The 23791-nt window shown below is 47.5% G+C and overlaps 1 protein-coding gene across 3 annotated transcripts in view; it reads left to right on the top strand.

Annotated features, from left to right (window-relative positions):
• The window catches only part of GDPD5 (glycerophosphodiester phosphodiesterase domain containing 5), a 327641-nt gene that overhangs the window by 273 nt on the left and 303577 nt on the right, over window positions 1-23791 (top strand). The gene's annotated exons all lie outside the window — the stretch shown is intronic.

Below are 23791 nucleotides of genomic sequence, written 5' to 3'. Positions count from 1 at the left end.
CCCCCGCGTCCTCTCCCCGACCCCGGCAGCTCTCTGGGGAGCAGGGTTGCGGGAGGAAGGGAACGGACAGATCCCCCGGGTGTGTTTGGAGGAGTCTTCCCTGGATGGGGCGCTCACCCCTGGGCGGGGGTGTTCGTGCGCCGCCCCTTATTCAGGGACCAGCGAGATGGGCTGCAAGCCCCGTTGGTTGGCAGCTGGCTTAGCAGGGCAGCCCTGGGGTTTATTCAGACATTCATAGATTCTAGGACTGGAAGGGACCTCGAGAGGTCATCGAGTCCAGTCCCCTGCCCGCCATGGATTCTCCTGCACATTTCCCCCCTATCCAGGGGTTGGTAGGTGGGATCCCATGGAGAGGGGCGGGGGGTGGCTCTCTCTGCCCTATTCGGGTGGCAGTGGGATGTGGAGCCCCTGGCACGACACTCACCCCCGCTCCTTGCTCTCTGCCGTTCCAAAGTTTGTGGTGGTGCCTCCTGCCCGCGCGGGCTGGGCACGAGGGGCTTCACGCCGAATCGCGAGTGGCTTGTGTCAATCCTAATGAGGATGGATGCCAGAGGCACAGCTGGAGAGGGGGCACCCAGTCTGGGGTTATAGGATTGCTCTCACGGGTGCCGGGGTACGTAAAGCAGCAGATTGTGATCATTACATTTCATCTGGGTTGCATCCGGCTTTGTTTTTAACGACGTGTTAGGTATGTGTGTGTTCACATCAACACTGCTATCGGGATGACAGCATCTGCACTGCCCTGGCACCCTCCAGAGCCGTGTGTGGTATTTTTCAGGATAGGGGGTTATCTCATGTCTTGCAATCCTGAGCCAGCAAAATCCTCGAGCCTGAGGTAGATTAATGCAGCCTCATTAGTTTAGTCAGGAGGAACATCCTGGGTCAATGCAGACAATTAGAAACCTCCCCTAGTGTCTTAATAAGTCTGACAGCATGTCTTTGCCTGGTGACACCTTCCAGGGGGTTAGCTTTGTTTTTATTAAATCTCCTTTATTCTTTATTTATATTGCTAGGGGGGAAATGTGCAGGAGAATCCATGGCCTTTTGCCGTCTTTGCAAAGAAAGCACCAGAAAAGGAGGAAATTCTGAAAGGGAGTGAAGCAAGAATGAATGAAGGGGCTTGGGAATGAATGATACATGCTTGGAGAATATTTGTTTTATTTACACCTCCTGCTCTCCTCTCCCCTCTGCAATCCCTCTCTACTTCTTGGTGAATAGACTGCCAGGCATTGACAACTCTTTGCCTTAGCACTTTCTGGCATTAAAACTACAGAGATTCAGATGTTTTGGACCAGATGGCAAAGCAGGATTTTTCAATCCTGGAAATCTGTCCTCTTCAGATTTTTGCAACACTTCCTATCTTTAGGAGAAAAAGACTCGTAGAGCAAATAACTTGATTTGTAATCACTCCTATATATCCTGTCTGCTTGTGTGTTTTTCTGGTGGGGAAGGGGAGGAAAGGAAATATGGATGTAATCTGAAATGCTTCGAAAGGCGCACACTGTTGGGCAGTAAGATGCCGTATGTGAAACTTTAAAGATTAGTTCTGATTCTGTTTGTACTGGCTTTTGATTGATAGCTCTACAAAGGAATAACGGGAGCTCACAGAATAGTTCTCTATAATGGCTTGTCTACGTTAGAAAGTTCCACCATGCAGTTATATGGTTAGACTAGTGTGGTCACACTTCAGACGATGTAGACAGTACTGGGTCCAAAAAACCTGCAAATAGGGCTGTTTTTATTTTAAAGACCTATTTGGGATAGCATTAAACACTGTGTCTTTATCAGATTAAGTGTGATGGTTCTACCTTGCTTTGTGGTTTAGATTCACCACTACCTAAATTACTAGTCTGTAGATAGTATACCTACCAATTAGCATCTAGAGTGTCTAGTCATTGGCAGATTTGGTGTATATTGAGTTGCCTTCCATTTGAATTGTTGGGTATATTGGTCATCCCTTCACACACAACCCAATCCATTAACACACCATCTAGTCATTATCCACTTTCATTGTGGCTGTTCCACAATTTGGGAAGAGGTTGCTATTTTTATCATGTCTTTCACTTGCACTGTCAAGCCTTGAAGTCTGCTTCAAACTGGTAATCAAACAGTAGTAATTCAACTGTAAAAAGCCTCTTTATAAATCAGAAGCCACTTCTTAAATGTGCATATCCGATCAGTTGTAAGGTAGTTAATTTTAAAGTGGGTATCTCCTTCAAGCTGTGCAAAACACTTCTTTAAAAGAAAAGATTCTTTGCGCGTAAAGAAGCAAAATGACAAGGATTTGTCCACTGCTATTCACTGCAGAAGCACAAATTAAATGAATTCTGGGCCAATACATTTTATTTGGTGTCTGATTTCAGCAGCTTGCTCTTTGAAACTAACTTTTAATTTATATGGGAAATTCTTCCTTTGGACCATGAAGACTATGATTAGATGCGATATCTTCCATCTGCTCTGTGGGCCAAGGATTATTTGTTTCTTTCACTTTATAGAAAGTGCCATGAATATTTACCATCCTCTATAAATAACTGTGTGTTAGAATTGCCCTAGTTTTTTTTTCTAACTTGTACTATTGTGTGGATTTGGTTAACACCGAACAAGGTAAGATTCCCATTAGCAAGTGTCTTGTTCTGTCAGGTAGGTGCCCATTGCTGCTTGAAGTGTGGCCTTTTATGCAGCAGATGCACCTGCTGGGGATGTTAATCAGACTCTGAATGATTCCTTTATCCATCTTTATCTGCCCTCCCCTTCCCTGCCCTCAAACATCCTATCTTTCTCTCCAACAGTTGATGTCCAGCATAGCACATGTGTGCAAGGTGTGGTTTGGAATTCAATTTGATGCTAAATGTAGTTAGTGAAACCATTATCCCCTCCAAAAGGGTTTTAATAACTAGCCCTTTTTTTGGTAACTCATTATCCAAAAGATAGTGTGATTAACTGAGACGATTTATTAGAGGCTTGTCAGACACTGCTCATATTTCTCCTTCAAGAGGCTCTGCTGTGATACTATATTTCAGGTCTAAAACAAGTACATCGCTCTTCCTTTCCCTGCATTGATATACAGTGTCCATGTAACTCTTTGTGGACACTCTTATTTTTCCAAACCAATGCTTCATTAGTTATGTATGTACACACTGTAGCTTTAAAACTAAGGCTAGCTGGCAGGAACAATCCATCATTTGTTAATGATGTAACAAATCTGTGGTCACTTGGGATTTCAATGCTATCACTATAGTGCATGCCACAGCCACACTAAATCACCTGCAAGGGTAGAACTCTGATTCTCCTGCTTCAAAAGCAGAGGAGTAACAGGAAAACCTCAGCAGAGGTTAACGGTATAGGGGCTATGCCCAATGTTGATCTCTCTGATTCTGGTCAGAAGAGGACAGTGCTACACAAACCAACCAGTTCATTTAAAATGCTAATACCCTGTTCCATAGCACCTTTCATCTTGCTAACATTAAGCCTATTAGAGAGTCTCCATTTTTACAAGGGAGGTAAGAGACAGAACTGAATTTCATTGACCTTCTCAAGGTCGCATTGTGATCTAGAGATCACAAGAAATAGAACCCAGCATATCTGGTTTCCAGTCCCCTGCTCCAAGCACACTCCCTTCCAGACAGGGTCCTTGTCTATTTGTTTTGAACAGTACCAAGTACACACTGATGGTACCGAGCACGTAAAGCGGGGGAAGGGTTTGTAAGGGAATTCTAAATGGCTGTCTATAGTAACAGGAGATTGTGTTAAATAGTGACTGGAGAAAACTATTGATACCTGGTTTTGCTGTGTTCTTTTTTTAAAGCCACTTGCTCTCAATTTCTTCTATCCCCCCCGCCCATTCTGAACCACTGCTTGTGATTTTTCTTTTTTTTTTTTCTTTTTGGACTAATATCCTATCGTTGCTTGATACTGTAAAACACAAGCCACCTCATCTCTTTAATATGTGGTTTAAAATATTTTTTATAATGTTCCTGGCAAGAAAAACTTTCAAGATAAATGTGCTTTTCTGAAGATATTCAAACTAGGTTCCTCTTGAATTGCTTTGGGGTGGGGGGGAGGGGTCAATCGTAAACCTTTCCACACTAAGTACAATGCATTCCAAGATAAACCTTAATAAATACACAATTGAAGAGGTACCTGGCGGTTGCTTTAGGTTTGTCTGCTTTGTCCGCTCAGACGTCAATTACATTGTGTATAAGGATGATTCTGTGTAAGGGTGAATCTTCCACCCTCCCCTCCTCTTGTGTATGTGAAAAATCTGCAAATAATCTCTTGCTTAACTTTGGGGGCACCTGAAGTTTGGGTGCTAAATGCTGAATTCTAACCATAGCCATGTTGGTCCCAGGATATTAGAGAGACAAGGTGAGTGAGATAATATCTCTTTATTAGACCAACTTCTGTTGGTAAGACCTCAAGAGCGCCCCTCTCTCTCTCTCTCTCTCTCTCTCACACACTCACACTCACACGTTTGATAAGAGAGATTGCCTCACCTGCCTTGTGTCATTGAATTTGATGGGAGTTGAAGGTAATTGGCAGCATTTCAGGATCAAGCCTACGAGGGTATCAATTTTTATTTATTTATTTTTTAATTGTGTATGTAGGAAGGGAAAAAAGATCCCCAACCCTCTCCGCCCTGCCCTCTGTTTTTGTGGAGGTGGTACTGGTGACAGACCACAAATTTAGGCATCGATCCCGCAATGAGCTCTGTGCTGCCAGACCCCTGCAGCTGTGCAGAGCCTCACTGAAAGCTCTTCTCTTATTTAGAAATAGCAAGTGCTTGCTTGGAAATGATTCTGTGCAATCATGGTTTATATATGAAAGCCCTACCTATTGTTTACACTTCAAGGCACTGATCCTGCAAGTTACCCCATTGGGGCACAGGGTTCTGCAGGATTGCTTGGTTGGGGTCTAGGTGATTTCAGCTGAAATAACTCTGATCTACTGTACTCTTCTCCGCTTTTACTATTTGTTTACTATTTTGCTATTTTGTTGCTCTGGACTGGTGATGCTAAACTGGTCAGTTTCACTTTCCGCCTCTATTGTTAGGATGATGCAATGTGTGACCTTCAAGGTAGGAGAACACGTTTTTAGAAACAAACTCCATAAAATGAAAAAATATTGCCATTATTTCTCTTTGCAAAACCTTAAATTCTGGGCATGTGCTACTGGCACCGTGCACTTATAAATATCGCAACTGTGCCACAGCCTGTCCCCTTCCCCCCCTTCTCCCTGCAAGAAATCAAAGCAGAAATTTAAATAACCTTGTTCTTTATGGTCCCAGGTGTGATACACTGTGCAGAAGGATTCTGTAATGCTGATTTTAGATAGGTGGGTCTTGTATATGTTCCTGAATTACATGAGGGAATGCATCAGGCATAAACAGCACTTACGCGAAGACTACATTTTCCTTTAGGTGCAGTGGCCCCTTCTAAAGTGTCTGTCTTTTTAAATTAACCAGATGGGTTTTCTGTGTGTTCCAATTTCCAAGTACTACAATGAGGCACTCTAATAGATTAGGTCTCAGGCCACTTCTTTTGTATTTATTAATCTGGGTGATCACTGACACACTCACTGATCTAAAACTGCCTGAGTCTGGTACCCGTGATGGTGTTTACTATGAAACTGCAATCACAGGAAATACAATAGATCAGTTTTTTGGTGTGGGAGGGAGAGAAGGGAAATCTGGTTAAAAGACCAGGAACAAGGAGATCTGGTTGTTTGGTTACTACAATTAATGAGCAAAGTGTAACTTAAGAACCTAAGAGGAGGTTTTGTTCTCAGTTCTGACACAGACTGGCAGCGTGACTTTGCACAAGTCAGTCAGAGGCTACTTTTGAAAGACTGGCCCTAACTGTGGATGTTGTTTGATACCCCCTTCCCCCGAGGTCCTGAGAACCGATGGCCCCACTTGCTTTTTATCCATATACCCTTTTCTCCATTTCCCGATCTGTGAAATGGGGATATAATACTTAAAAGCGTTGTGGGGTTTAATGTCTTGTAAAGCATTTTGGGACACTTGGATGGAAGGAGATACACAAGTACAAAGGATTTGTATTGCTTATCCATCCATCAAAATTTTCTTCCTTCTGCATTAAAATATTTCCTGCATACCCCAAGTGTTCATCTGTAAACATTATAATGGGCTTATCCAATGCTTTGATATGTTTTCTTCTGAAAGATAAAATAGGATATCTCCTAGAACTGGAAGGGATCTTGAAAGGTCATTGAGTACAGCCCCCTGCCTTCACTAGCAGGACCAAGTACTGATTTTGCCCCAGATCCCTAAGTGGCCCCCCCTCAAGGATTGAACTCACAACCCTGGGTTTAGCAGGCCAATGCTCAAACCACTGACCTATCCCTCCCCCTGGATATGTTTCTGGTGACCAGAGGGTATGGGTGAGGGATACATCCTCTGAAATCATGGTCTCTTCTCTATCTCCCCTTTCATGCTTTAATCTAGAAGGAAGCCCAGCCTGGAGAGAAGTTTCTTTAAGGTGTCAAGTCAGTGAGGTTTCAGAAGCAGTTGCCCAGCATGACGGTGATTACCTCTGTAGGCAAGTGTGGGAATTTCATGTCAATCTATCCACTAATACTTTGCATCTCTTTTGGATGAGACTTAAACCTGACAACTGAACCAGCTGTGACTAAAGATCCATGGTGTTTCACATAGGTAGAGGTGCATCTCTGTCCCCTTTGTGAAACCTAGCGCCAGAGGCCAAAGTCTTCAAATCTGCATGCCTACAGTGAGGCTCCTGAAACAGAAATGGTCTCATCTTAATAAGGTGCTGAACACTTGCAGTTTCCAGACTAACTTTAGGCACTAGGTTTGAAAATTTTGGCCAGAGGTTCTCTTTCGGACCCTGTCATTTGTCAAGGTACTGGCTAACTTGGGTTACCTTCTCCAGGTGTAGGTGCTGCCTTACTCAGATCTGGGTTATGATTTAATGACATCCTTCTAACATCCTACAGGTAAGACAGCTTTGTGTGTTCAAATATTAACATGCTGGGTATAAACTTACAGTGGTGTCTTTTACATTACATTGCCTGAAAGCAAATTGCTTCTCGGTACATCACAAGATCATGCATAGCACCACTGCTGCATGGATGCTTGTTGGCTAAACACAAACTTGTGTGGATAACCAGGAAGATAACTCTTGCTGTGCACAGAAAAAAAAAAAAAAAATAGCTCCACAGGCATTGGAGACTTCAACTATATCCATGCACAGCTGTCCCTGAAAAGTACAGAGACTGGGACAAGTACAACTAGAGCCCCGAGTGCATGAAGAAGTGCACTCTTTAGCATTTCTATAAATGTAAGTTTGAGGGCCCTTGCAAAAGCACCGTGCTGTAGCTGTTTGAACTCAGGGCTGGGGCCAGAGTTCTAATCCTGACTCTGCCACCCACCTGAATCACCGTGTGAAGTTAAGCCACTGATCCCTGAATTTTGAGTACCGCTATTTTTTTAGACTTGAACTGAGACACTCGAGGATCTCTCTCTCTTTTTTTTTTTTTTTTTAAAGAGGTGCTCAACACTTAACTCTAACTGAAGTCAATGGGTGCCAGGGGGTCCCTAGAACTGTTGAAAATCAGGCACAAGATGACTTGTATTAGGGCATCAGAAATAAGTGGCTACTTCTAAAAACTCTGATTCTCTCTTTTTACCCTTCTGTCTTTTGGGGATAACTTGCCCATCTTTTTAAAGGGATGGTGTGTGAAGATTATATTTAAAGTACTATGGAGGCCTTTGTTAACGGAGCATGTCAGTTTAGGTTAAATGTAGCCTTAAATTTAATATAGTCAATGAAAAATCACTCCCACTGCTTGGGGGCATAGGTGCTTTGATGGTGGGGGATGATCATATGGGGGACTTGTCCGCCTGTCTCAGCCAACCCTGTGTGTACCCCCATTCCTGTAGATACTGCAGATCTGTGCAGGGGGTCTGTGTTAGGAATCCGTGTCCTGCCTGGCTACAACCTGCTGAGCCTGCAGGAACAATAATGAATGTGCTTTGCACTTTCCACTGAGATGGCAAACCAGCGCTTCTGTGTGTGACCCTAAAGAACATTGACGTAGCTTTAAGCATTGTAATATCTATTTAGATGTGACACAGTTGTCCTTTAATTGGCTGTTAATGGCTCTGCCTTAAGCCTGAGGTAGGAAAATTAGTTTGTCCCACGCTTGGGAAGCTAAGATGATAACATTAAGGGCATTGCCAGGGAAGGGGTGGGATGGGGGCTCCCCATCAAGGGCTAGGGGTAGCATTAGTGGGAAGCTCAGATCTCTACTACCAGCAACTGGGTGGGTGCTAACCCTGGACTTTCCCCAAGAGACTAGTTTTACAAATCTGCCTCCTATTTAGTAATTGTCTGACAGATTTGGAATTACACACCCCTGCCTCCTCTTCCCCCCCTTCTTTTCTCCCCCCCCTGCTCTCACTCTGAGAAGAAGCTCACTACTTCTCTTTCAGCCCCTCCCAAACCCAGTTATCCAGAGAACTGTGAAACAAGGCCACAGAGTAGCACCTGTTGTCTAGGGTTACCATATTTCCACAAGCAAAAAAGAGGACACTGGGGGGGAGGAGCCCTGCTCTAGCCCTGCCCCTGCCCCGCTCAATCTACTCCCTCCCACTTCCCACCCCCTGATTGCCACCCTCAGAACTGCCAACCCCCCCCCCGCTCCTTGTCTCCTGACTGCCCCCTCCTGGGACCCCTGCCACTAACTGCCCCCTAAGATTTTACCCCCTATCTAAGCCGCCCTGCTTCTTGTCCCCTGACTGCCCTGACCCTTATCCACACCCCCATCCCCAGGGACTCCCATGCCCTATCCAACTGCTCCCTGCCCCCTGACAGGACCCCCAGAACTCCTGACCCATCCAACCCCCTCTGCTACCTGCCTGCCTCGACCCCTCTCCACACCCCCGCCCCTGCTAGCCCCCCCAGATCCATCTAACCCCCCCCGCTCCTTGTCCCTGACTGTCCCAACCCCTCTCCACACCCCTGCCCACCTGACAGCCCTCCCCCCCAAACTCCTGACCCATCCAACCCTCCCTCCCTGTCTCCTGACCAGGGCCGGCTTTAAAGAGCCCAGGAATCGCCCTGGGGCCGGGGCTGGAGCTGCTGGGGCCCGAACTGGGCTGGGGCCGCCAGGTGCCGCTTGGCCCGGGCCGCGCCTCCCCGGAGCTCTCCTCCTCGCACCCCCCGCCCCAGCTTACCTGCTGCTGCCTCCTGCTTGCCCCTGCTTCTTTTCAGACTTCCCGCAAAGATCTGATTCGCGGGAAGCAGGGGAGGGGGAGGAGCAGGTGGGCGGAGCTTTCAGGGGAGTGGAGGAGGGGGAAGACAGCTGCGGGGCCGGACAGCGTGGTAAGGCTGCAGGGGATGGAGGGAGCCGGGAAGGGGCTTTGGGTGCCCAGCGGTGCTTTGCCAGGGGGAAATCTCGGACATTTTTAAAAATCCCCCCTGGACGGCTATTTATAGACCGAAAAGCCGGACATGTCCGGGGAAATCTGGATATATGGTAGCCCTGCTGTTGTCCGACCCCAAATAAGGTGATCAGTTAGACTCTGAGCATGTGGGCAAGACCCATCAGCTAGACACCTGGGAAAGAATTCTCTGTAGTAACTCAGTGCTCTCGCCATATAGTGTGCCATCCCCAGCAGTTGAGGATTTTTGGTACTGGCAGTTGCCAAGGGGCCACATGTAGGCAGTCCCATTGTACCATCCCCTCTTATCAACTTATCAAGCTCAGATTTGAAGCTAGTTAGGTTTTTTTTTTTTTTTTGCCCCCACTGCTCCCCTTGCAAAGCTGTTTCAGAACTTTACTCTTCTGGTGGTTAGAAACCTTTGCCTAATTTTGAGCCTACACCAAGGTCTTTCTTCTCCTCTGTTGCTTCCAACTGATAAATCCCCAGTTTATAGGAAAAAGTCTTTTTTGGTCCCTCAATTCATGACTTTGCACTATTAAATATCATCCCATTTCTATTACTCCAGTTTACAAGGTCATCCAGATCTTCTTGTATGATATTCTGGTCCCCCTCCATATTGGCAATACCTCCCAACTTTGTGTCATCTGCAAATTTTATTAGCACACATTCACTTTTTGTGCCGAAGTCAGTAATAAAAATGTTAAATAAGGTTGGTCCCAAGACCAATTCCTGAGGAACTCCACTAGTAACCTCCCTCCAGCCTGATAGTTCAGCTTTCAGTATGACCCATTGTAGTCGCCTCTTTAACCAGTTCCTTATCCACCTTTCAATTCTCATATTAATCCCCATCTTCTCCAGTTTAACTAATACAGTAACTCCTCACTTAAAGTCGTCCCGGTTAACATTGTTTCATTGTTACGTTGCGGATCAATTAGAGAACATGCTTGTTTAAAGTTGCGCAATGCTCCCTTATAACATTGTTTGGCAGCCGCCTGCTTTGTCCACTGCTTGCAGGAAGAGCAGCTCATTGGAGCTAGCTGGTGGGGGCTTGGAACCAGGGTGAACCGGCAGCCCCCCTATCAGCTCCCCGTTTCCCTAAGTTCTCTGTGCGGCAGCCGCCCAGCAGGCTAGCAATTGCTGGCAGTTCAGCTGTCCCTCCCCCCACTGCCATGTGCTGCTCTCGCCCTCTGCCTTGGAGCTGCTCCTGGGAGCCTCCTGCTTGCTGTGCGGGGGTGGGGAAGGGGGAAAGAGAGGGGCTAATATCAGGGTGTCCCCCTCCCCCCTGCTCCTGCCACCCACTTACCCCTTCTCCATAGAGCAGGGGAAGCTCAGGACAGAGGGAGCTTGCAGGCAGCTGCTGTCTCAATGTCCTGATTTACTTAAAAAGGCAATGTACTTAGAGTGGGGTCAAAGTACTCCTCCTTCCATGCTGTCTCCCCTCCCTCCATTTGTGCTGCCTTGTAGAGTGTAAGGCTACATTAACAACAATGTGTTAACCCTTGAGGGCTCAGCTGAGTTCATTTAGCAGTAAGGCATTCCCTGGGAAATATCCCACCCTCTGACTCCACCATCTCAACCAAGCTTCACAATCATTATCGCTGTGTACAGTATTAAATTGTTTAAAACTTATCCTGTGTATAAATATAGTCTTTTGTCTGGTGAAAAAAATTTCCCTGGAACCTAGCCCCCCCCCCCCCCCTTACATTGATTCTTATGGGGAAATTGGATTCGCTTAACGTTGTTTTGCTTAAAGTCACATTTTTCAGGAACATAACTACAACGTTAAGCGAGGAGTTACTGTAATTTCCCATGTGGAACTGTATCAAATGCCTTACTGCCATCCAGGTAGATTCGATCTACTGCATTTTCTTTGTCTAAAAACTCAGTTATCTTCTCAAAGAAGGAGATCAGTTTGGTCTGGCATGATCTATGTTTTGTAAAACCATGTTGTATTTTATCCCAATTACCATTCACCCTCTATATCCTTAACCACTTTCTCTTTCAAAATTTGTTCCAAGACCTTGCATACAATTGAGGTCAAACTTACAGTAATTTCCTGGACCGTTTCTCCCCCCCCCCCTTCTTAAAAATAGGAATTATATTAGCAATTCTCCAGTCATAAAGTACGACCCCCAAGTTTACAAATTCATTAAAAATCCTTGCTATTGGGTTTGCAATTTCATGTGCCAATTTCATGTGCCAGTTCCTTGAATATTCTTGGATGGAGATTATCCAGGCCCCTGATTTAGTCCCATTGAGCAGTTTGAGTTTGGCTTCCACCTTGGATGTGGTAATAAATAATGGAGATATCCCATCTCCTAGAACTGGAAGGGACCTTGAAAGGTCATCGAGTCCAGCCCCCTGCCTTCTAGCAGGACCAAGTACTGATTTTGCCCCAGATCCTGAAGTGGCCCCCTCAAGGATTGAACTCACAACCCTGGGTTTAGCAGGCCAATGCTCAAACCACTGAGCTATCCCTCCCCCCCCAGAAGATCAGGGTTAGAAGGCCATCTAGTCTATCCCCCCCGCCCTGCTCAAGGCAGGCCCAATCCCCATTCAGATTTTTGCCCCAATCCCTAAATGGCCCCCTCAAGGATTGAACTCTCAACCCTGGGTTTAGTAGGTCTATGCTTAAACCACTGAGCTATCCCTTCCTCCTTGAATATCTGCCTCAATATCCTTGTTGCCATTAGCCACCCTGCTATTAGTAGCACATGTCCTCCAATCTATATCTGGGAAGTTAAAGGTGATCCATGCGTGCCAATGGGGAGGGTAGGCGGGACGGGACAGAGTGAGGGCAGCCAACTTCAACAAGCATGCTCCGTATGAGCCAAATCTGGGAGTAGGCATGTAACCCTGCATACCCTCTGCCCCACACGTTGCAGGGCTGTTTAATTGCAGTGTAGATGTCTGGGCTCCGGCTGGAGCCTGAGCCAGAACATGTACACTGCAATTAAACAGCCCCATGGGCCAGCTGCCGGTGTCCAATTGCAGTGTAGACGTACTCCGAGGCAAGAGGGTAATATAGGGTTACCATATTTCAGCAAGCAAAAAAGAGGATGGGAGGAGCCCCGCCCCCGTCCTGCCCTAGCCCCCGCTCCTGCCCCGCCCACTTCCCGCCCCCCTCAGAACCCCCAACCGTCCCCCCGCTCCTTGTCCCCTGACTGACCCCTCCTGGGACCCCTGCCCCTAACTGCCCCCCAGAACCTCACCCCCTACCTAAGCCTCCCTGTTCCTTGTCCCCTAACTGCCCCCTCCTGAGACCCCCCCCACCCTGACTGCCCAAAACCTTATCCACACCTCCCCTAGAAAGCCCCCCCCCCGCTCCCTGTCTCTTGACTGCCCCCTCCAGAACCTCCCTGCCCCTTCTCCAACCCCCTGGCCCCCTTACCCTGGCACTCAGACCAGCATGCCGGGGAAGAGTTCCAGACTGCCGGTGCGAACGGCCGGCTGGTGATCTGCGAATGCAGGGAGGGAGGGAGGGAGGGAGTGCTCTCAGCTGCAGGGGAGAGGAGGGGGAAGTGGAGGAGGGGCTCTCTCTGGCTGTCAGAGCCCCATGTAAATGGCACCATCCGGCCGGCTGCCCTGTTAGCTGCGCGCGCTCTGCATGGGGGGAGGAGGGGGAAAATCCGGACATTTACAAATTCCCCCCCGGACGCTATTTTTAACTCTAAAAGCTGGACATGTCCGGAGAAATCCGGACGAATGGTAACCCTAGGTAATAACCTCATTACTACCTAACTGGGCTGGATTTGAACCAGTGACCTCTATTGCTACTAATCCTCTGGTGGCTTTGTCATCCTGGCATGCGAAAAAGCCATCTTGTTAGGAGTAAGAATGTGGTAAGTTAGCAGGAACTTCCTCTAAGGAATGGAATCGGTGAGCTTATTTTGTGGTAAAGCTTTAACATTCTGTTTTCCTTCAGAGAGCCCCTGCCGGGAGTAGTTCCCATGGATTCACTTCTAAGAGGAAAATAAACTCAAAGAATGTGTTCGGGTCTTTCTAAAGATGTAACGTTAAAACACCTAAAAACTCTCCAACTTGAGACAGCCCCTAAATATTTACTTAAAATGGTACATTATGGTACTTGGATTTGTAGTAATGCTGGTGTGGCGGCTGCCCTCTTGGCCGATGCACAGGGGTTAAACTAGGGCAGTGGTTCCCAAACTTTAACAGCCCGTGAACCCTTTCACTAAACTGTGAAATCTCGTGAACCCCCTCCTAAAAATGAATATTTTCAGGGATTTAAGTTTAAATTTCCTCAGTGTGATGGATGCCCCAACTGCCCGGCCCCGCTCTTCCTGGGGTTTGGGCTGCCAGCCCTGCGTGGAGCACTGGGGTTCAGGCTGCCGGCTCCCCCGCTGACGGGGGCAGGGCTCGGGCTGCCAGCCCCAACTGCCCGGCCCCGTTCTCTCTGGGGCTCGGGGTGTCTGCCCTGCAACTGGGTCCCACCTGCTGTCTCCAATGCCCAGGGTCCTCTGTCCGCCATTAGTGAAATTTTTCTGGCGAACCCTCTGTAACATTCTGCGAACCCCAGTTTGGGAACCACTGAACTAGGGACTGTCAGAGCTAAAAGCATGAGCTGCTACAGCAAAGAACCTAAGCCCCATAGCTGGGGGCTGTAATAACTCCTATGCCCTATGGATTGGCCCAGTGGGGGGCGTGTAACACACACTCACTGGTATATTACACTTCGAGGACACCCTTGCCCTGGGCACTGTATAAACACATAGTAAGAGACTGCCCTTTTTCCCCTCAAAGGGCTTGCCATTCAAGGCCAAAGGTGGGAAAAGGAAGTAGTGTTAGCCCCATGGTAAAGATAGGGCAAACTTTATATGTCCATGCCCCAAGTCAGAGGTTCCCCAACCTTTTCAGGGTTGTCTTCCCCCCCCAGAGTGGGACTGAGGCTGGGGCCAGGAGCTGGGCTGTGGCAGAGCAGGGCTGGTTGGCGCTCCTCCTTGTCCCTCGTGACAGTTGGCCCAGATCCCAATGCACACCCCGAATGTTCCTCTGTGCCCCCCTAAGGGGGCGTGCCCCACTGTTTGGGGACCTGTGCCCTAAGTCATGTGGGAAGTCTGTGGTAGGGCCAGGAATTGAACCCAGTTCCCTGCAGTCTCTGTGCCTTAACCGCAAGACCATCCTCACCCTCGTGATAGGAGTGAATTAAAAAGGACACACTTTTCATGCAAGAACTCGATGGGAGCATGCAAGTTAAGAAGACTGTGAAGTGAGGGGTGTGTGATGCCTCGTCTTTTGGTCTGATTTTAATGCAACTTGTATCTTAGGGGTTTGTGTGGTGTGGTTTTTTTGTTTGTTTTTGTTTTTTAAACTTTTAACTGGTTTAATTACTGGTTCCTTTTCTGAGCATTATCAAATTTCTATTTTGGTTGATGATTTGCAGTAGCATCCTTCTAATGAACGCTGAATGTGTTCAGGTGAATGTTTTCATCACAGATAAAAGAACCCAATGCACTTGAGAGCTACTTCAGACTGGAACTCTATCAGAGGGGGACATTGGTGAAACAAAAGTGCCAGCTTTTGCCAAGCCCATAGGAATTCGCTGAGAACTGACAAATTCATAGCTGGAAACCAAAGCAGCTCACCTATGTAATTTTGTTCAACATACATAATAATGTATTTTAGTGTTTCTATTCTGAGAGGCTTGTGAGTTGCTGCATGTATTAACTTCATTTGTAGCATGGAATAGAGACATTACAAGGAAAGATGTAAGCTTTGCTTTGTAACTTTGAAATCTTTGCTCTGAGCTTGTGAACCCAGGCATGGGAATTGTCTCCCCCACCCATTCAGGAGGTCCATCAAGATTAAATGGGCCATTTAAGGAACATCATGATACAAAGTATAGGGCCACTCTCACCTTGGAAATGCTGTGTGCAAGGATGCTTGTCGCTTTAACTGGAAGGCTAAGTGTAAAAGATTAAACAAAGTCACAAGACATTTTTTCATCTCTTGGCTGTTTGAACTCTCACAGGGGCCAGAGACACTAAACTAGATCACTCAGGGGTGATCCCTGGGTCCAACCTGAAAGACTTTTTTTGAATTGATACATTGGTACAATTCTGTCATCTTTAGGAACTGTAAATGATAATTCACTTGTGTGTGTGTGTGTATATGCTTGCTTGCTCGAACCTGTAAATAGAAAAACAACAACAACAACAAAAAGTTAGTTAGTAAATCTTTATTTAGTTTATTACAGGATTGGCTACAGGTATTGTCTTTGGTGTGGGATCTGAGATACAAATTGTTCTGAAGTTTACGTGATTGGTCCCTTGGGACTAGAAGTAACCTGAATATTTTGTGACCTTTTGGTAGGGGTGATCAGTTATCACTAAATCCCTCTTTAGCAAGGGATGGCAAGACAGACTGCAGAGCCGAAGGAAACTGTCTGTGACTCCATGGTAAGACTGTTAAAGTGATCCAGGAGTTCACTGCGTAGGTGAAAGTTAATTCTAGAACCATGGGCAGTGGGTATCAAAGGGCAGGGCAGGATAAGCCCCAAGGCCCCTCTCCCCTGAAGGACTAATATTGTTCTAGGAAAGTTTAGGTCACTTCTGTATTCCTGAAACATGCAGGGCTGACAAGATGCTCTTCCTCTGTTGTAATAATAGACTAATGTTCCTTTTAAAAAGGAAAAATGCAAAGGGGAACTGGATGGCTCACGGTAATGGGCTGTGCAACCTTTTTATGTCTATATTACTGGCTCAAATCTGGTGTCCTAGTTTTCTGTTTATTCAATGGCCTCTGTGAGTGAGTTTGTCCAGTGCCTAGAAGTGAAGTCTTCCCCAGACACCAATACCATAAGGGCCAACGGGAGAGGCGGTCCTGGCAGAGAGGCAGAGGATTAGATAGACACTGAAATGGGGTCTTGGTTGGAGGAGCAGTTTTGAAATGCCTTGGTTGGAGGAGAGGAGCTTGTGGTACTTCTGTGCATACTGTTCTGTAGCGACATAAACTTTGTTCTCCAGGGCTCTCAGAACCTTTCACGAGCACTAACTTCACCACAGAGGGAGAAAGAACCTGCCTGTGTTATGTGCCACTTTAGTCCTCTCTAATATACTAAACTAAATCACGTTGGTGGTTGTAACCCTGACTTTTACAGGGGTCTATGACACTCCAGTGACATGATTAAAACTGTTTGGCCCCATCTTCAGAGAGTGTTGGTGCCCTAGTTGGGTGTGTCATGTTGCATGATCCACAGGCGCAGAAGGTTTGGCAGAATAGAGAGGCCCTTGAAAGCCAGCTCTGCTTCAGAACCCCTGTCTGAGCTAGCAATAGTATTGTTCTTCCCCTATAGTGTAACTGGAATATTTAAGTTGGAGGCAGAAGCGCGGCAGTTCTCTGAACCAATACTTAGATCTCTTCCTTCCTCCTGGAACAGGACTAGACTACTTTCTCTTCTGTGGTGCTGAGATGCTGGAATGAGGTCACATTCCGGAAGCTTGGTGTTAGCTATGTGTAAAGAAATACCTATGTGTTGGATCAGATAGGTGGCACGTCAGAAAGATGAGATGTGGGAATGTTGGAGGAGATCTTTGTGGGTATCAAATGTATTTATAACTATGCCATCACCATCCCTTGCTCAAGTGCAAAGCTTGAGCTCCTTTTAGAAACCTGCTGTATTTTAGTGAAAGCTTGGTTTGATCGAATCACATTTCAGAATTCCTGTTCACAGAAGTGGGGGAGATCTCAGGGAAAGGAGACATGGACTTCATTGCAGATATTTTGCATTGTTGGAAGAGGCTGGTTTAAAGACCAAACAAACCAGCAACAATCGGAATATTTAAGAGACTTAACAGCATTCATTAACCTGAAGGGGGAGGGATAGGTCAGTGGCTTGAGCATTGGTCTGCTAAACCCAGAGTTGTGAGTTCAATCCTTGAGGGGGCCACTTAGGGTTCTGGGGCAAAATCAGTACTTAGTCCTGCTAGTGAAGGTAAGGGGGCTGGACTCGATGACCTTTCAGGGTTCCTTCCAGTTCTATGAGATAGGTATATCTCCATATATTATATTATTATTTTTAACATGTGTAATAGCAGTTAACATGATCATTCTGTTCTGCAACTGGATAGTCACACTGCATCATTTTGGTGAGTGATGAATCGTGACCAGTAACGTGGTCACTGCTGATCCATAGACTTCAGTTTCAGTAAACACATGACTTAAAACTTCATATGGGAGCACACAAATAAGAGGCCTGCAGTTGAAAATTATGGCCATTGGGATTTTTAGATACACTGGATATTCTTCAGTCACTGGATCTACGGGATTCAAAGGCACCTAAGAGTTAAGTATTCAAATCCCAAAGAAAGTTGATGGGAATTACACACTTAACACCTTTTAGGTCTCTTTTGAAAATCTCTATCATAACTGAATGCTTGCCAAATGATGAAATATAATGAGTGGAAAAGGATAAACAGAATAATCAGGTTAACTTGCAGCATAGCAAATAAAGTTACGTATACTTAGGGTAATGAATATTGTGAAATCCCTCTTATGTAAATACCACATAGTTTCGGAAAACAGCAGCTAATGTCTTGCATCAATGGAAAATATTTGCAGTAACTTCAGTGTCTTTTTACCTAGGAATTTGGTAACTGGAATTCTGACTGATTTCATACTGCTCGATAAGCAAATTTAATTCTAGCAAGAGAGGTTTATATCTACCAGAAATAAATAGCGGTTTAGGAGTCAGGTAAGATAAACATACTGTGGTGGATGGAAACATGCGAGGTGTAGCTTTGTTGCAGGGTTAGGCCAAATATCAAATACCTTTTGGATTCTGTCGTCATGCCTGGAACTTTGCCCAGCCTCTCACGTGCATTGTAGCTTTGTTTTTAGTTCCAGGACACAATTACTTATGGGGCCGCTCAACTTCCAGGAAGAACATTTCAATGTGTCATTGTTTTTTGTGACCCTTGGTGACCAAAACATTTGCAGGTATCAGCCAGTGGGAGTGGGGAGGATGAGGGATTTCTTTTTTTCCCCCCCCCCACCAGTTTCCAAGGTTAATTCTGTAAAATGATCTCAAATATTGCATGCTCTGGACTAGTCCTCCTTTCAGAGAGACCCAATCTAAAATTGCTAGGGAAATGAGGTTAGTAGTCTGTTTTTTTTTTTTTTTTTTTTTTTTTTTTAAGAACTAGAAAAGGAATCGAATATGTGGTCTGTGTATTGGGATAAACTATCAAATACTCTAATGAAGAGGGGTTACAGTCAAAACATGTACCAAGATGCTGTAAAAACACTACGATAATGGCTACCTTTGTCAAATCTACAGACCACACTGTGTCTGGCTGTAGATTAAGTGGGTGGGGCCAGCACTGTACCTGGTTCTGCTTTTGGAGGTCTCCCATGCAATGTGGTGATGGCTATCGCTATGGCTACACTGGTGCTTTACAGCGCTGCAACTTTCTCGCTCAGGGGGGTGAATAAACACCCCCCTAAGCGCAGCAAGTTACAGCGCTGTAAAGCACCAGTATAAACAGTGCTCCAGCACTGTAAGCTAATCCCCTTGTGGAGGTGGAGTACCTGCAGCGCTGGGAGAGCACTCTCCCAGTGCTGGCGCTGCGACCACACTCGCACTTCAAAGCAGCGCTTTGGAGTTTCGAGTGTAGCCATGCCCTTTGTTGGTGGAATGTCTTCCTTGGTACTGGCAGTGAACCGTTCCTTGGCGAGCTAGAGGTGTCTCGAAGACGATCCCATGGTACTCGGTGCAAGACTAGGCATGTTGATGCTAGCCTCTTGCCAAAATCACAGCTTGGGAACAGCATTGTGCTTATTGAGATTCTATTCGTGGTTTATATTCACTAAGTCTCTGCTTTCCGTCCTAAAACTTTAACATTACTTTGGACAGATGCTTCATTCTACTCCAGAAGTCGCTGTCTCGGTGGTGGATCCTGTATATTCTGTTGTAAAATGCTCTAGTACTCATCTTAGGCCTTGGCTACACTTGCACGTTCTACTGCAATAAAGCCTCTCAGAGCGCTCTACCTTACTCCCCGTCCACACTGGCAAGACACGTAGAGTGCTCTGACTCCCTGGCTGGAGCGCTCCTGGTACTCCACCTCCCCGAGAGGATTAACAGCTGTTGTGTATTGGGTGAGACGGTTCCGTGCCAGTGTAAACGAGAAGTAACGTTACAACGCTCTAATTGACCTCCGGAAATGTCCCATAATCCCCTTAACTGAAGTGGCCTCTCTTGTCTTTGTTGTGAACTCGGGATGCGGAAGTGCCCTTTCAAAGCTCCGTTTTGGAGTGCCGGTTGCTTATCTGGTCTGAGGAAAAAAACAAACAGCTAATGTTTGCTTTGAGTGAGTGAGTGAGAGGCGGGGGATGGAGGGAGGTCTGAATTTACAAGACAGCATGCTGACATACTCTCAGCACCCCAAAAACCCACTCTCCTCCCCCCCCCCACTCCATCACACTCCACCCCACCCCCTATTTGAAAAGCACGTTGCAGCCACTTGAATGCTGGGATAGCTGCCCATAATGCACTGCTCCCAATGCAGCTGCAAGTGCTGTAAATGTGGCCACGCCAGTGCGCTTTCAGCTGTCAGTGTGGACAGACTGGAGCGCTTTCCAGTGGCATAGCCAGCTTCTCAGTGCAGGGGGAGCAATCATAAATAAGGCGCCCCCCCCCCCTTGGCTCCTCCTCTGGCCGCTCCGTGGGCCCCCCCGGCTCCTCCGACCACGCTGCGGCCATGCTGTGCCCCCCCCTCGGAGGGGCTCGTGGGAGGGCGGGCACGGGGGAAGGGGTGGCGGGCGGGCGCTGCTCGCTTCTCCTGGGGGCTGGGGGGAGCGGAGCAGTGGGGCGGGCAGCAGCTGGCAGGCAGATCCCCTCTCCCCGGCAGCTTCCTGGTTCCCTCGCCCGGGCAGCCCAGCAATTTTTTCAAAAGTGGAGCCTGCTGGGCCGCCGCTGGGCTCCTGCAGGCAAGGGGGGGCAGCACGGCTGGACTCTAGAGGAGCCATTTGGGGGCGGCGGGCGCGGCCAGAGGAGCAAAGTGTCCGGACTCCTTGGCCATCGTGCCCCATGCTCAGCACGGCCGCCTCCTGCGGCGGCTCAGGGCTCGGCGGCCGAGCGATCCGCAGCTGGTGGGCAGATCCCCTCTCCCCGGCAGCTTCCTGCTTCCCTCGGCCCGGAAGCAGGAAGCTGCCGGGGAGAGGGGATCTGCCTGCCAGCTGCAGAGCGCTCAGCCGCCAAGCCCTGAGCTGCTGCAGGAGGCAGCCGCGGCGGCGATGTTGGGGCCGCGCTGAGCGTGGGGCACGATGGCCGAGGAGCCCGGCCGCTTTGCTCCTTTGGCCACGCCCGCCGCCCCCCCCAATGGCTCCTCTGGAGTCCGACCGTGCTGCCCCCCCACTTGCCTGCAGGACCCCAGCGGTGGCCCGGCAGGGGCCGGTTTTGAAAAATGTACTGAGGGGAAGCGGCTACTTCCCCTGAACCCCCCCTAGCTACGCTACTGGCGCTTTCCCTACTGCGCTCTCCGAAGGCTGGTTTAACTTAACTCTACAGTTGCAAGTGTAGCCAAGCCCTTAGATGAAGGGTGCTACACGAGCACTGACTAAAATGTCTCCTTTGCTATCGGTTCTATAGAATCAAAATAGCAACTGGATTTTATTTTGCCTCATGCATCGTCAAGTTTAATGCCAGTTAAATGGCAAAATATTTGTGCCAAGGGGAAGGTTTGGGCTGAGACGTTTACTTTTAAGGCCAGTAATGCAGTATTTTTAAGTGACTGACTGGGTTTTGAAATAACAAACTGAAAAACTTGAATGGAAATGAGTGAGTGGAGACCTAGGAACTGTCAGTCCCAGAGGCTTCAGAGGAAGCTGCAAGAAACATTGTACTTTAGTTATGGAGTAAGTTCTCCCTAATGTCCCCTCGTGTGCCTTCCCCATTCGCCTCTTCCCCTGAAAGAGGTTGGCTTATCTCCGCATCACATCTAAATCGCTAGACTTTTCAAAAATACTTAACTATAATTAGATCAAGTTCTCACTCTTTATTGACTGTAACCAAGCTTCATAACTCTTTCTAATGTCATGTCCAGCCCTCTTTCTATCCCTGCATCAGCACTGCAGCGTAAAATCAAGGATGTATTGATAGCAATGACTTAGATCTACCAACCCCTTTCTAAGCAAAGTAATTTAATGTTAGGTTTTGACAGAGGAAGGAGAGACGTGAGGTGTCAGATGTGAATGATGAGTGATGCACAGTTGGAGTTGGGAATATTGGGCGACTGGTGGTCTTCTGATGAAAAGACATTAGGAGTAGGAGCTGGCAGCACCAACAGGCAAGGTTCTCCGGCATATGTGGTCCATTGGGACAAGACCCTTCTTTGTTGGCAGTGGTGGTTCTTGGAGTACTGGGGCTTGAGAGCGGGAGATTGCATATTGGTGGATCTGGTGTCTTGGCTTTAGCACAACATGGGCTTGGGCAAGCCATGCTCTGTATCCCACATCTAAAATTGAAGGGGGCTGTTGAGGATTTAGGTCCTGATTCAAAGCCCACTGAAGTCAATGAAAGACTCCCATGAATGGGCATTGGCTTGAGCCCTGTTCACCCATGTCTGTGCAGCACTCTGGGATCTCTGATGGAAGGTGCCACAGAAGTATGACGTGTTTGATCAATTTTTTCTAACCCCCTCTCCCTGCCATACTTCCATTGTTCTGCATTTTAAGTGGTGGACAAAGCAATTCTTCCTCTACGCGGATGAGCGAGTTTTTAAAGCACTTAAGGATGAGGTAAGATGCACTATATAAGTGTCATGATAACATGGGATTTGTAAAGACCTCTAGCTCAGGAACTCCAGGGCACGGGAGGTCTTGTTTGAGTACTGGGGCTTGAATGCTTCTCTATTTTGTTCCACTAGCCATTTCTTTTAGCAGAGATTTTGATCAGTTCTGATGTGTCTACGGAGAACTATTTGTGCGTGTTCTGCCTTATCTTAAGAAGGCTGTTTTAACAAACAAGTTTGCAAAGCACTGGGGTAGGTGTGGACTGGGAAAACAACTTGTGCTCTGAATGCCACAAACCAGTCTTATTTCACTAGAACCTGACTGTTGGGCCCGCTCCATGGAAGAATGTGTAGACTTGGGACTTTCTCTCCAACGAATGCAGGATTTTTTACTTCTGTGCCCTCTTAGTGCAAATAATGCAGACACTCCAAAGGTGACTCATTCTACCACCTCCGGTTATAATAAAGATGAGAGCTAGGTGTAGGAAAAACCTCTTGCTGGGATAAGGTAACATTCAAGACAGAGTCCTAATTCCTCATGGATGAAAGGGATGGGGGGGATTGCAGACTGCAAGGAGAACGTCAGAGTCTTAAAGCAAACACGGAACACCCTGTAATACCATCACTACATGTTCAGAGATGAAGACGGTGGGGAAGAGGGTGTGGTATTCAATAATTACTCTGGGCCCGCAGTACTTGAAAGAGAACCTCTGTATTCAGTGACTAAATTCCTACTGCCTCTGCATAACAGGACATGGGTTTCTGCATTGCCCCTCCTCCAGACTTCCTGTCTGGGAAGCTAAAACACACAAAGGTACAGTTCCCAGTACCACAGTGGGAGGATAGGAAAGAGCATTTGTTAGTGCCTTAAGAGTAGTTGTGTTGCAGCATAAATGTGTGGTTTTGCTTAAGCTTCACTTTGTGCTAGGCAGCAGCTTGAATTGGTTTATAATGCTTCAAATTTTCATCGCTGAGTAAAGACATCTATATTTTTTTCTTAAACAAAATGCATTTCATCATAGATCAAGCAATAGCCACCCGCTCGACTGCTAACATTTTTCTACAGTAGAAGTAGTCCTTTGGAACTCCGTAGTGCAGGGGTGGGCAAACTTTTTGGCCTGGGGGCACATAGAGGTTGCGAAACGGTATGGAGAGCCAGGTAGGGAAGGCTGTGCCTCCCCAAACAGCCTGCACTCCTCCCCCTCCCACTTCCTGCCCCCTGACTGCTCCACTCAGAACCCCCGACCCATCCAACCCCCCGCTCCCTGTCCCCTGACCACCCTCTCCCAGGACCCCCAGCCCCTAACTGCCCCCCGGGACCCCACCACCTATCTAACCTCCCCTCCCTGTTCCCTGACCGCCCCCTTCTGGGATCCCCTGCCCCTAACAGCCCCCCTGGGACTCCCCCATCCCCTTTCGGAATGTGGCCCTGCGAACATGGGCGGAGGACTCAGGAGGAGAAGGGGCAGCCGCACGGCCAGAGAGAAGAGGTTTCCCCTTCAAAGCGTCGCTTCTCTCCGGCCAACTGCGCGGCCGCCCGGTGTCCTCCTGAGTCCTCTGGCCGCATTCCCCGCGCTCCTGCCACCCACACCGCCCGCCTGCTCCCCTGCCCCCGCAG

Source organism: Malaclemys terrapin, chromosome 1, assembly GCF_027887155.1.
Source record: "Malaclemys terrapin pileata isolate rMalTer1 chromosome 1, rMalTer1.hap1, whole genome shotgun sequence".
Classification (NCBI taxonomy): domain Eukaryota; kingdom Metazoa; phylum Chordata; order Testudines; family Emydidae; genus Malaclemys; species Malaclemys terrapin.
This window is presented reverse-complemented; position numbering and strand designations above follow the sequence as displayed.